We start from the raw sequence: 11,875 nt of genomic DNA, 5'->3' as shown, positions 1-11,875 counted from the left end.
GAGTGAGAGCGCTGCCGTGGCCAGAGACGGGACTTGTACAGAAACAATGATTAGATCCATAATGAATGAATGAATACGTTATTCCAGACTCAGAGCAACATATTTGAACGCAATGCATTACACTGCTTGGGCGTCATCGTTTGCGTGATCTTTAGAAGAAACGTAGCGTTGCAAAACCTGGGATGGACTAAGGTGGACCGCCGTCATTGCAGCTCTCTGCTACGTCACTACACTGTCCACATGTTTCACAAATAGAGTTTGAGGAGACGTCGTCAGAGTCTGTATGTTGCTTAAATTCTCCAAAACAGTGGGCGCTAAAGATCAGCGCACGGTAGGCCATTGCATCCAATGAGCTCGAGTTGAAATAGTATAATGCTTACAGCACCTGGTATTCCCAGGCGGTCACCCATCCAAGTACTAACCAGGCCCGACCCTGCTTAACTTCCGAGATCAGACGAGATCGGGCGTGCCGAAGGTGGTATGGCCGTAAGCATTTATAGACTTGACCATATTAGCTTTTATACAGGAGGAGGACGTAAGGAGTGAGAGCGCTGCCGTGGCCAGAGACGGGACTTGTACAGAAACAATGATTAGATCCATAATGAATGAATGAATACGTTATTCCAGACTCAGAGTTACATATTTGAACGCAATGCATTACACTGCTTGGGCGTCATCGTTTGCGTGATCTTTTGAAGAAACGTAGCGTTGCAAAACCTGGGATGGACTAAGGTGGACCGCCGTCATTGCAGCTCTCTGCTACGTCACTACACTGTCCACATGTTTCACAAATAGAGTTTGAGGAGACGTCGTCAGAGTCTAGTATGTTGCTTAAATTCTCCAAAACAGTGGGCGCTAAAGATCAGCGCACGGTAGGCCATTGCATCCAATGAGCTCGAGTTGAAAAAGTATAATGCTTACAGCACCTGGTATTCCCAGGCGGTCACCCATCCAAGTACTAACCAGGCCCGACCCTGCTTAGCTTCCGAGATCAGACGAGATCGGGCGTGCCTAAGGTGGTATGGCCGTAAGCATTTATAGACTTGACCATATTAGCTTTTATACAGGGGGAGGACGTAAGGAGTGAGAGCGCTGCCGTGGCCAGAGACGGGACTTGTACAGAAACAATGATTAGATCCATAATGAATGAATGAATACGTTATTCCAGACTCAGAGTTACATATTTGAACGCAATGCATTACACTGCTTGGGCGTCATCGTTTGCGTGATCTTTTGAAGAAACGTAGCGTTGCAGAACCTGGGATGGACTAAGGTGGACCGCCGTCATTGCAGCTCTCTGCTACGTCACTACACTGTCCACATGTTTCACAAATAGAGTTTGAGGAGACGTCGTCAGAGTCTGTATGTTGCTTAAATTCTCCAAAACAGTGGGCGCTAAAGATCAGCGCACGGTAGGCCATTGCATCCAATGAGCTCGAGTTGAAAAAGTATAATGCTTACAGCACCTGGTATTCCCAGGCGGTCACCCATCCAAGTACTAACCAGGCCCGACCCTGCTTAGCTTCCGAGATCAGACGAGATCGGGCGTGCCTAAGGTGGTATGGCCGTAAGCAATTATAGACTTGACCATATTAGCTTTTATACAGGGGGAGGACGTAAGGAGTGAGAGCGCTGCCGTGGCCAGAGACGGGACTTGTACAGAAACAATGATTAGATCCATAATGAATGAATGAATACGTTATTCCAGACTCAGAGCAACATATTTGAACGCAATGCATTACACTGCTTGGGCGTCATCGTTTGCGTGATCTTTTGAAGAAACGTAGCGTTGCAAAACCTGGGATGGACTAAGGTGGACCGCCGTCATTGCAGCTCTCTGCTACGTCACTACACTGTCCACATGTTTCACAAATAGAGTTTGAGGAGACGTCGTCAGAGTCTGTATGTTGCTTAAATTCTCCAAAACAGTGGGCGCTAAAGATCAGCGCATTGCATCCAATGAGCTCGAGTTGAAAAAGTATAATGCTTACAGCACCTGGTATTCCCAGGCGGTCACCCATCCAAGTACTAACCAGGCCCGACCCTGCTTAGCTTCCGAGATCAGACGAGATCGGGCGTGCCTATGGTGGTATGGCCGTAAGCAATTATAGACTTAACCATATAAGCTTTTATACAGGGGGAGGACGTAAGGAGTGAGAGCGCTGCCGTGGCCAGAGACGGGACTTGTACAGAAACAATGATTAGATCCATAATGAATGAATGAATACGTTATTCCAGACTCAGAGTTACATATTTGAACGCAATGCATTACACTGCTTGGGCGTCATCGTTTGCGTGATCTTTTGAAGAAACGTAGCGTTGCAGAACCTGGGATGGACTAAGGTGGACCGCCGTCATTGCAGCTCTCTGCTACGTCACTACACTGTCCACATGTTTCACAAATAGAGTTTGAGGAGACGTCGTCAGAGTCTGTATGTTGCTTAAATTCTCCAAAACAGTGGGCGCTAAAGATCAGCGCACGGTAGGCCATTGCATCCAATGAGCTCGAGTTGAAAAAGTATAATGCTTACAGCACCTGGTATTCCCAGGCGGTCACCCATCCAAGTACTAACCAGGCCCGACCCTGCTTAGCTTCCGAGATCAGACGAGATCGGGCGTGCCTAAGGTGGTATGGCCGTAAGCAATTATAGACTTGACCATATTAGCTTTTATACAGGGGGAGGACGTAAGGAGTGAGAGCGCTGCCGTGGCCAGAGACGGGACTTGTACAGAAACAATGATTAGATCCATAATGAATGAATGAATACGTTATTCCAGACTCAGAGCAACATATTTGAACGCAATGCATTACACTGCTTGGGCGTCATCGTTTGCGTGATCTTTTGAAGAAACGTAGCGTTGCAAAACCTGGGATGGACTAAGGTGGACCGCCGTCATTGCAGCTCTCTGCTACGTCACTACACTGTCCACATGTTTCACAAATAGAGTTTGAGGAGACGTCGTCAGAGTCTGTATGTTGCTTAAATTCTCCAAAACAGTGGGCGCTAAAGATCAGCGCACGGTAGGCCATTGCATCCAATGAGCTCGAGTTGAAATAGTATAATGCTTACAGCACCTGGTATTCCCAGGCGGTCACCCATCCAAGTACTAACCAGGCCCGACCCTGCTTAGCTTCCGAGATCAGACGAGATCGGGCGTGCCTAAGGTGGTATGGCCGTAAGCAATTATAGACTTGACCATATTAGCTTTTATACAGGGGGAGGACGTAAGGAGTGAGAGCGCTGCCGTGGCCAGAGACGGGACTTGTACAGAAACAATGATTAGATCCATAATGAATGAATGAATACGTTATTCCAGACTCAGAGCTAACATATTTGAACGCAATGCATTACACTGCTTGGGCGTCATCGTTTGCGTGATCTTTTGAAGAAACGTAGCGTTGCAAAACCTGGGATGGACTAAGGTGGACCGCCGTCATTGCAGCTCTCTGCTACGTCACTACACTGTCCACATGTTTCACAAATAGAGTTTGAGGAGACGTCGTCAGAGTCTGTATGTTGCTTAAATTCTCCAAAACAGTGGGCGCTAAAGATCAGCGCACGGTAGGCCATTGCATCCAATGAGCTCGAGTTGAAAAAGTATAATGCTTACAGCACCTGGTATTCCCAGGCGGTCACCCATCCAAGTACTAACCAGGCCCGACCCTGCTTAGCTTCCGAGATCAGACGAGATCGGGCGTGCCTAAGGTGGTATGGCCGTAAGCAATTATAGACTTGACCATATTAGCTTTTATACAGGGGGAGGACGTAAGGAGTGAGAGCGCTGCCGTGGCCAGAGACGGGACTTGTACAGAAACAATGATTAGATCCATAATGAATGAATGAATACGTTATTCCAGACTCAGAGCAACATATTTGAACGCAATGCATTACACTGCTTGGGCGTCATCGTTTGCGTGATCTTTTGAAGAAACGTAGCGTTGCAAAACCTGGGATGGACTAAGGTGGACCGCCGTCATTGCAGCTCTCTGCTACGTCACTACACTGTCCACATGTTTCACAAATAGAGTTTGAGGAGACGTCGTCAGAGTCTGTATGTTGCTTAAATTCTCCAAAACAGTGGGCGCTAAAGATCAGCGCACGGTAGGCCATTGCATCCAATGAGCTCGAGTTGAAAAAGTATAATGCTTACAGCACCTGGTATTCCCAGGCGGTCACCCATCCAAGTACTAACCAGGCCCGACCCTGCTTAGCTTCCGAGATCAGACGAGATCGGGCGTGCCTATGGTGGTATGGCCGTAAGCAATTATAGACTTGACCATATTAGCTTTTATACAGGGGGAGGACGTAAGGAGTGAGAGCGCTGCCGTGGCCAGAGACGGGACTTGTACAGAAACAATGATTAGATCCATAATGAATGAATGAATACGTTATTCCAGACTCAGAGCAACATATTTGAACGCAATGCATTACACTGCTTGGGCGTCATCGTTTGCGTGATCTTTTGAAGAAACGTAGCGTTGCAAAACCTGGGATGGACTAAGGTGGACCGCCGTCATTGCAGCTCTCTGCTACGTCACTACACGGTCCACATGTTTCACAAATAGAGTTTGAGGAGACGTCGTCAGAGTCTGTATGTTGCTTAAATTCTCCAAAACAGTGGGCGCTAAAGATCAGCGCACGGTAGGCCATTGCATCCAATGAGCTCGAGTTGAAAATAGTATAATGCTTACAGCACCTGGTATTCCCAGGCGGTCACCCATCCAAGTACTAACCAGGCCCGACCCTGCTTAGCTTCCGAGATCAGACGAGATCGGGCGTGCCTAAGGTGGTATGGCCGTAAGCATTTATAGACTTGACCATATTAGCTTTTATACAGGGGGAGGACGTAAGGAGTGAGAGCGCTGCCGTGGCCAGAGACGGGACTTGTACAGAAACAATGATTAGATCCATAATGAATGAATGAATACGTTATTCCAGACTCAGAGTTACATATTTGAACGCAATGCATTACACTGCTTGGGCGTCATCGTTTGCGTGATCTTTTGAAGAAACGTAGCGTTGCAGAACCTGGGATGGACTAAGGTGGACCGCCGTCATTGCAGCTCTCTGCTACGTCACTACACTGTCCACATGTTTCACAAATAGAGTTTGAGGAGACGTCGTCAGAGTCTGTATGTTGCTTAAATTCTCCAAAACAGTGGGCGCTAAAGATCAGCGCACGGTAGGCCATTGCATCCAATGAGCTCGAGTTGAAAAAGTATAATGCTTACAGCACCTGGTATTCCCAGGCGGTCACCCATCCAAGTACTAACCAGGCCCGACCCTGCTTAGCTTCCGAGATCAGACGAGATCGGGCGTGCCTAAGGTGGTATGGCCGTAAGCAATTATAGACTTGACCATATTAGCTTTTATACAGGGGGAGGACGTAAGGAGTGAGAGCGCTGCCGTGGCCAGAGACGGGACTTGTACAGAAACAATGATTAGATCCATAATGAATGAATGAATACGTTATTCCAGACTCAGAGCTAACATATTTGAACGCAATGCATTACACTGCTTGGGCGTCATCGTTTGCGTGATCTTTTGAAGAAACGTAGCGTTGCAAAACCTGGGATGGACTAAGGTGGACCGCCGTCATTGCAGCTCTCTGCTACGTCACTACACTGTCCACATGTTTCACAAATAGAGTTTGAGGAGACGTCGTCAGAGTCTGTATGTTGCTTAAATTCTCCAAAACAGTGGGCGCTAAAGATCAGCGCACGGTAGGCCATTGCATCCAATGAGCTCGAGTTGAAAATAGTATAATGCTTACAGCACCAGGTATTCCCAGGCGGTCACCCATCCAAGTACTAACCAGGCCCGACCCTGCTTAGCTTCCGAGATCAGACGAGATCGGGCGTGCCTAATGGTGGTATGGCCGTAAGCAATTATAGACTTGACCATATTAGCTTTTATACAGGGGGAGGACGTAAGGAGTGAGAGCGCTGCCGTGGCCAGAGACGGGACTTGTACAGAAACAATGATTAGATCCATAATGAATGAATGAATACGTTATTCCAGACTCAGAGCAACATATTTGAACGCAATGCATTACACTGCTTGGGCGTCATCGTTTGCGTGATCTTTTGAAGAAACGTAGCGTTGCAAAACCTGGGATGGACTAAGGTGGACCGCCGTCATTGCAGCTCTCTACTACGTCACTACACTGTCCACATGTTTCACAAATAGAGTTTGAGGAGACGTCGTCAGAGTCTGTATGTTGCTTAAATTCTCCAAAACAGTGGGCGCTAAAGATCAGCGCACGGTAGGCCATTGCATCCAATGAGCTCGAGTTGAAATAGTATAATGCTTACAGCACCTGGTATTCCCAGGCGGTCACCCATCCAAGTACTAACCAGGCCCGACCCTGCTTAGCTTCCGAGATCAGACGAGATCGGGCGTGCCTAAGGTGGTATGGCCGTAAGCAATTATAGACTTGACCATATTAGCTTTTATACAGGGGGAGGACGTAAGGAGTGAGAGCGCTGCCGTGGCCAGAGACGGGACTTGTACAGAAACAATGATTAGATCCATAATGAATGAATGAATACGTTATTCCAGACTCACAGCAACATATTTGAACGCAATGCATTACACTGCTTGGGCGTCATCGTTTGCGTGATCTTTTGAAGAAACGTAGCGTTGCAAAACCTGGGATGGACTAAGGTGGACCGCCGTCATTGCAGCTCTCTGCTACGTCACTACACTGTCCACATGTTTCACAAATAGAGTTTGAGGAGACGTCGTCAGAGTCTGTATGTTGCTTAAATTCTCCAAAACAGTGGGCGCTAAAGATCAGCGCACGGTAGGCCATTGCATCCAATGAGCTCGAGTTGAAATAGTATAATGCTTACAGCACCTGGTATTCCCAGGCGGTCACCCATCCAAGTACTAACCAGGCCCGACCCTGCTTAGCTTCCGAGATCAGACGAGATCGGGCGTGCCTAAGGTGGTATGGCCGTAAGCATTTATAGACTTGACCATATTAGCTTTTATACAGGAGGAGGACGTAAGGAGTGAGAGCGCTGCCGTGGCCAGAGACGGGACTTGTACAGAAACAATGATTAGATCCATAATGAATGAATGAATACGTTATTCCAGACTCAGAGTTACATATTTGAACGCAATGCATTACACTGCTTGGGCGTCATCGTTTGCGTGATCTTTTGAAGAAACGTAGCGTTGCAAAACCTGGGATGGACTAAGGTGGACCGCCGTCATTGCAGCTCTCTGCTACGTCACTACACTGTCCACATGTTTCACAAATAGAGTTTGAGGAGACGTCGTCAGAGTCTGTATGTTGCTTAAATTCTCCAAAACAGTGGGCGCTAAAGATCAGCGCACGGTAGGCCATTGCATCCAATGAGCTCGAGTTGAAAAAGTATAATGCTTACAGCACCTGGTATTCCCAGGCGGTCACCCATCCAAGTACTAACCAGGCCCGACCCTGCTTAGCTTCCGAGATCAGACGAGATCGGGCGTGCCTATGGTGGTATGGCCGTAAGCAATTTATAGACTTGACCATATTAGCTTTTATACAGGGGGAGGACGTAAGGAGTGAGAGCGCTGCCGTGGCCAGAGACGGGACTTGTACAGAAACAATGATTAGATCCATAATGAATGAATGAATACGTTATTCCAGACTCAGAGTTACATATTTGAACGCAATGCATTACACTGCTTGGGCGTCATCGTTTGCGTGATCTTTTGAAGAAACGTAGCGTTGCAGAACCTGGGATGGACTAAGGTGGACCGCCGTCATTGCAGCTCTCTGCTACGTCACTACACTGTCCACATGTTTCACAAATAGAGTTTGAGGAGACGTCGTCAGAGTCTGTATGTTGCTTAAATTCTCCAAAACAGTGGGCGCTAAAGATCAGCGCACGGTAGGCCATTGCATCCAATGAGCTCGAGTTGAAAAAGTATAATGCTTACAGCACCTGGTATTCCCAGGCGGTCACCCATCCAAGTACTAACCAGGCCCGACCCTGCTTAGCTTCCGAGATCAGACGAGATCGGGCGTGCCTAAGGTGGTATGGCCGTAAGCAATTATAGACTTGACCATATTAGCTTTTATACAGGGGGAGGACGTAAGGAGTGAGAGCGCTGCCGTGGCCAGAGACGGGACTTGTACAGAAACAATGATTAGATCCATAATGAATGAATGAATACGTTATTCCAGACATCAGAGCAACATATTTGAACGCAATGCATTACACTGCTTGGGCGTCATCGTTTGCGTGATCTTTTGAAGAAACGTAGCGTTGCAAAACCTGGGATGGACTAAGGTGGACCGCCGTCATTGCAGCTCTCTGCTACGTCACTACACGGTCCACATGTTTCACAAATAGAGTTTGAGGAGACGTCGTCAGAGTCTGTATGTTGCTTAAATTCTCCAAAACAGTGGGCGCTAAAGATCAGCGCATTGCATCCAATGAGCTCGAGTTGAAAAAGTATAATGCTTACAGCACCTGGTATTCCCAGGCGGTCACCCATCCAAGTACTAACCAGGCCCGACCCTGCTTAGCTTCCGAGATCAGACGAGATCGGGCGTGCCTATGGTGGTATGGCCGTAAGCATTTATAGACTTGACCATATAAGCTTTTATACAGGGGGAGGACGTAAGGAGTGAGAGCGCTGCCGTGGCCAGAGACGGGACTTGTACAGAAACAATGATTAGATCCATAATGAATGAATGAATACGTTATTCCAGACTCAGAGCAACATATTTGAACGCAATGCATTACACTGCTTGGGCGTCATCGTTTGCGTGATCTTTTGAAGAAACGTAGCGTTGCAAAACCTGGGATGGACTAAGGTGGACCGCCGTCATTGCAGCTCTCTACTACGTCACTACACTGTCCACATGTTTCACAAATAGAGTTTGAGGAGACGTCGTCAGAGTCTGTATGTTGCTTAAATTCTCCAAAACAGTGGGCGCTAAAGATCAGCGCACGGTAGGCCATTGCATCCAATGAGCTCGAGTTGAAATAGTATAATGCTTACAGCACCTGGTATTCCCAGGCGGTCACCCATCCAAGTACTAACCAGGCCCGACCCTGCTTAGCTTCCGAGATCAGACGAGATCGGGCGTGCCTAAGGTGGTATGGCCGTAAGCAATTATAGACTTGACCATATTAGCTTTTATACAGGGGGAGGACGTAAGGAGTGAGAGCGCTGCCGTGGCCAGAGACGGGACTTGTACAGAAACAATGATTAGATCCATAATGAATGAATGAATACGTTATTCCAGACTCAGAGCTAACATATTTGAACGCAATGCATTACACTGCTTGGGCGTCATCGTTTGCGTGATCTTTTGAAGAAACGTAGCGTTGCAAAACCTGGGATGGACTAAGGTGGACCGCCGTCATTGCAGCTCTCTGCTACGTCACTACACTGTCCACATGTTTCACAAATAGAGTTTGAGGAGACGTCGTCAGAGTCTGTATGTTGCTTAAATTCTCCAAAACAGTGGGCGCTAAAGATCAGCGCACGGTAGGCCATTGCATCCAATGAGCTCGAGTTGAAAAAGTATAATGCTTACAGCACCTGGTATTCCCAGGCGGTCACCCATCCAAGTACTAACCAGGCCCGACCCTGCTTAGCTTCCGAGATCAGACGAGATCGGGCGTGCCTATGGTGGTATGGCCGTAAGCAATTTATAGACTTGACCATATTAGCTTTTATACAGGGGGAGGACGTAAGGAGTGAGAGCGCTGCCGTGGCCAGAGACGGGACTTGTACAGAAACAATGATTAGATCCATAATGAATGAATGAATACGTTATTCCAGACTCAGAGTTACATATTTGAACGCAATGCATTACACTGCTTGGGCGTCATCGTTTGCGTGATCTTTTGAAGAAACGTAGCGTTGCAGAACCTGGGATGGACTAAGGTGGACCGCCGTCATTGCAGCTCTCTGCTACGTCACTACACTGTCCACATGTTTCACAAATAGAGTTTGAGGAGACGTCGTCAGAGTCTGTATGTTGCTTAAATTCTCCAAAACAGTGGGCGCTAAAGATCAGCGCACGGTAGGCCATTGCATCCAATGAGCTCGAGTTGAAAAAGTATAATGCTTACAGCACCTGGTATTCCCAGGCGGTCACCCATCCAAGTACTAACCAGGCCCGACCCTGCTTAGCTTCCGAGATCAGACGAGATCGGGCGTGCCTAAGGTGGTATGGCCGTAAGCAATTATAGACTTGACCATATTAGCTTTTATACAGGGGGAGGACGTAAGGAGTGAGAGCGCTGCCGTGGCCAGAGACGGGACTTGTACAGAAACAATGATTAGATCCATAATGAATGAATGAATACGTTATTCCAGACTCAGAGCAACATATTTGAACGCAATGCATTACACTGCTTGGGCGTCATCGTTTGCGTGATCTTTTGAAGAAACGTAGCGTTGCAAAACCTGGGATGGACTAAGGTGGACCGCCGTCATTGCAGCTCTCTGCTACGTCACTACACTGTCCACATGTTTCACAAATAGAGTTTGAGGAGACGTCGTCAGAGTCTGTATGTTGCTTAAATTCTCCAAAACAGTGGGCGCTAAAGATCAGCCGTAGGCCATTGCATCCAATGAGCTCGAGTTGAAAAAGTATAATGCTTACAGCACCTGGTATTCCCAGGCGGTCACCCATCCAAGTACTAACCAGGCCCGACCCTGCTTAGCTTCCGAGATCAGACGAGATCGGGCGTGCCTATGGTGGTATGGCCGTAAGCAATTATAGACTTGACCATATAAGCTTTTATACAGGGGGAGGACGTAAGGAGTGAGAGCGCTGCCGTGGCCAGAGACGGGACTTGTACAGAAACAATGATTAGATCCATAATGAATGAATGAATACGTTATTCCAGACTCAGAGCAACATATTTGAACGCAATGCATTACACTGCTTGGGCGTCATCGTTTGCGTGATCTTTTGAAGAAACGTAGCGTTGCAAAACCTGGGATGGACTAAGGTGGACCGCCAACATTGCAGCTCTCTACTACGTCACTACACTGTCCACATGTTTCACAAATAGAGTTTGAGGAGACGTCGTCAGAGTCTGTATGTTGCTTAAATTCTCCAAAACAGTGGGCGCTAAAGATCAGCGCACGGTAGGCCATTGCATCCAATGAGCTCGAGTTGAAATAGTATAATGCTTACAGCACCTGGTATTCCCAGGCGGTCACCCATCCAAGTACTAACCAGGCCCGACCCTGCTTAGCTTCCGAGATCAGACGAGATCGGGCGTGCCTAAGGAGGTATGGCCGTAAGCAATTATAGACTTGACCATATTAGCTTTTATACAGGGGGAGGACGTAAGGAGTGAGAGCGCTGCCGTGGCCAGAGACGGGACTTGTACAGAAACAATGATTAGATCCATAATGAATGAATGAATACGTTATTCCAGACACAGAGCAACATATTTGAACGCAATGCATTACACTGCTTGGGCGTCATCGTTTGCGTGATCTTTTGAAGAAACGTAGCGTTGCAAAACCTGGGATGGACTAAGGTGGACCGCCGTCATTGCAGCTCTCTGCTACGTCACTACACGGTCCACATGTTTCACAAATAGAGTTTGAGGAGACGTCGTCAGAGTCTGTATGTTGCTTAAATTCTCCAAAACAGTGGGCGCTAAAGATCAGCGCACTGCATCCAATGAGCTCGAGTTGAAAAAGTATAATGCTTACAGCACCTGGTATTCCCAGGCGGTCACCCATCCAAGTACTAACCAGGCCCGACCCTGCTTAGCTTCCGAGATCAGACGAGATCGGGCGTGCCTATGGTGGTATGGCCGTTAAGCATTTATAGACTTGACCATAGTAAGCTTTTATACAGGGGGAGGACGTAAGGAGTGAGAGCGCTGCCG

The 11,875-nt window shown here is 47.7% G+C and overlaps 22 non-coding genes across 22 annotated transcripts; all 22 read right to left on the bottom strand.

Annotated features, from left to right (window-relative positions):
* Positions 1–373: 373 nt before the first annotated feature.
* Positions 374–492, bottom strand: LOC115551734 (5S ribosomal RNA). The gene has a single exon (XR_003978232.1). It is a non-coding gene; the product is annotated as a 5S ribosomal RNA (ribosomal RNA).
* A 422-nt stretch (positions 493–914) lies between these two features.
* On the bottom strand, positions 915–1,033 carry LOC115551543 (5S ribosomal RNA). The gene has a single exon (XR_003978050.1). It is a non-coding gene; the product is annotated as a 5S ribosomal RNA (ribosomal RNA).
* Positions 1,034–1,454: 421 nt separating this feature from the next.
* Positions 1,455–1,573, bottom strand: LOC115551542 (5S ribosomal RNA). The gene has a single exon (XR_003978049.1). It is a non-coding gene; the product is annotated as a 5S ribosomal RNA (ribosomal RNA).
* Positions 1,574–1,984: 411 nt separating this feature from the next.
* Positions 1,985–2,103, bottom strand: LOC115551562 (5S ribosomal RNA). The gene has a single exon (XR_003978068.1). It is a non-coding gene; the product is annotated as a 5S ribosomal RNA (ribosomal RNA).
* A 421-nt stretch (positions 2,104–2,524) lies between these two features.
* LOC115551739 (5S ribosomal RNA) lies at positions 2,525–2,643 on the bottom strand. The gene has a single exon (XR_003978238.1). It is a non-coding gene; the product is annotated as a 5S ribosomal RNA (ribosomal RNA).
* A 421-nt stretch (positions 2,644–3,064) lies between these two features.
* Positions 3,065–3,183, bottom strand: LOC115551738 (5S ribosomal RNA). Its single transcript, XR_003978237.1, has one exon. It is a non-coding gene; the product is annotated as a 5S ribosomal RNA (ribosomal RNA).
* A 422-nt stretch (positions 3,184–3,605) lies between these two features.
* LOC115551737 (5S ribosomal RNA) lies at positions 3,606–3,724 on the bottom strand. Its single transcript, XR_003978236.1, has one exon. It is a non-coding gene; the product is annotated as a 5S ribosomal RNA (ribosomal RNA).
* A 421-nt stretch (positions 3,725–4,145) lies between these two features.
* LOC115551561 (5S ribosomal RNA) lies at positions 4,146–4,264 on the bottom strand. The gene has a single exon (XR_003978067.1). It is a non-coding gene; the product is annotated as a 5S ribosomal RNA (ribosomal RNA).
* A 422-nt stretch (positions 4,265–4,686) lies between these two features.
* On the bottom strand, positions 4,687–4,805 carry LOC115551736 (5S ribosomal RNA). Its single transcript, XR_003978235.1, has one exon. It is a non-coding gene; the product is annotated as a 5S ribosomal RNA (ribosomal RNA).
* Positions 4,806–5,226: 421 nt separating this feature from the next.
* LOC115551735 (5S ribosomal RNA) lies at positions 5,227–5,345 on the bottom strand. The gene has a single exon (XR_003978233.1). It is a non-coding gene; the product is annotated as a 5S ribosomal RNA (ribosomal RNA).
* A 423-nt stretch (positions 5,346–5,768) lies between these two features.
* Positions 5,769–5,888, bottom strand: LOC115551580 (5S ribosomal RNA). Its single transcript, XR_003978085.1, has one exon. It is a non-coding gene; the product is annotated as a 5S ribosomal RNA (ribosomal RNA).
* A 421-nt stretch (positions 5,889–6,309) lies between these two features.
* On the bottom strand, positions 6,310–6,428 carry LOC115551733 (5S ribosomal RNA). Its single transcript, XR_003978231.1, has one exon. It is a non-coding gene; the product is annotated as a 5S ribosomal RNA (ribosomal RNA).
* A 421-nt stretch (positions 6,429–6,849) lies between these two features.
* On the bottom strand, positions 6,850–6,968 carry LOC115551732 (5S ribosomal RNA). Its single transcript, XR_003978230.1, has one exon. It is a non-coding gene; the product is annotated as a 5S ribosomal RNA (ribosomal RNA).
* A 421-nt stretch (positions 6,969–7,389) lies between these two features.
* On the bottom strand, positions 7,390–7,508 carry LOC115551560 (5S ribosomal RNA). Its single transcript, XR_003978066.1, has one exon. It is a non-coding gene; the product is annotated as a 5S ribosomal RNA (ribosomal RNA).
* Positions 7,509–7,930: 422 nt separating this feature from the next.
* On the bottom strand, positions 7,931–8,049 carry LOC115551731 (5S ribosomal RNA). Its single transcript, XR_003978229.1, has one exon. It is a non-coding gene; the product is annotated as a 5S ribosomal RNA (ribosomal RNA).
* A 412-nt stretch (positions 8,050–8,461) lies between these two features.
* On the bottom strand, positions 8,462–8,580 carry LOC115551558 (5S ribosomal RNA). The gene has a single exon (XR_003978064.1). It is a non-coding gene; the product is annotated as a 5S ribosomal RNA (ribosomal RNA).
* A 421-nt stretch (positions 8,581–9,001) lies between these two features.
* Positions 9,002–9,120, bottom strand: LOC115551730 (5S ribosomal RNA). Its single transcript, XR_003978227.1, has one exon. It is a non-coding gene; the product is annotated as a 5S ribosomal RNA (ribosomal RNA).
* A 422-nt stretch (positions 9,121–9,542) lies between these two features.
* LOC115551557 (5S ribosomal RNA) lies at positions 9,543–9,661 on the bottom strand. Its single transcript, XR_003978063.1, has one exon. It is a non-coding gene; the product is annotated as a 5S ribosomal RNA (ribosomal RNA).
* Positions 9,662–10,083: 422 nt separating this feature from the next.
* On the bottom strand, positions 10,084–10,202 carry LOC115551729 (5S ribosomal RNA). Its single transcript, XR_003978226.1, has one exon. It is a non-coding gene; the product is annotated as a 5S ribosomal RNA (ribosomal RNA).
* Positions 10,203–10,619: 417 nt separating this feature from the next.
* On the bottom strand, positions 10,620–10,738 carry LOC115551556 (5S ribosomal RNA). Its single transcript, XR_003978062.1, has one exon. It is a non-coding gene; the product is annotated as a 5S ribosomal RNA (ribosomal RNA).
* A 421-nt stretch (positions 10,739–11,159) lies between these two features.
* LOC115551546 (5S ribosomal RNA) lies at positions 11,160–11,278 on the bottom strand. Its single transcript, XR_003978053.1, has one exon. It is a non-coding gene; the product is annotated as a 5S ribosomal RNA (ribosomal RNA).
* Positions 11,279–11,689: 411 nt separating this feature from the next.
* LOC115551601 (5S ribosomal RNA) lies at positions 11,690–11,808 on the bottom strand. Its single transcript, XR_003978104.1, has one exon. It is a non-coding gene; the product is annotated as a 5S ribosomal RNA (ribosomal RNA).
* Positions 11,809–11,875: the final 67 nt, after the last annotated feature.

Source organism: Gadus morhua, chromosome 9 (assembly GCF_902167405.1).
Source record: "Gadus morhua chromosome 9, gadMor3.0, whole genome shotgun sequence".
In the NCBI taxonomy this organism is placed as follows: domain Eukaryota; kingdom Metazoa; phylum Chordata; class Actinopteri; order Gadiformes; family Gadidae; genus Gadus; species Gadus morhua.
The sequence above is the reverse complement of the archived record's forward strand: the minus strand, read 5'-3'. Positions and strand labels throughout refer to the sequence as shown.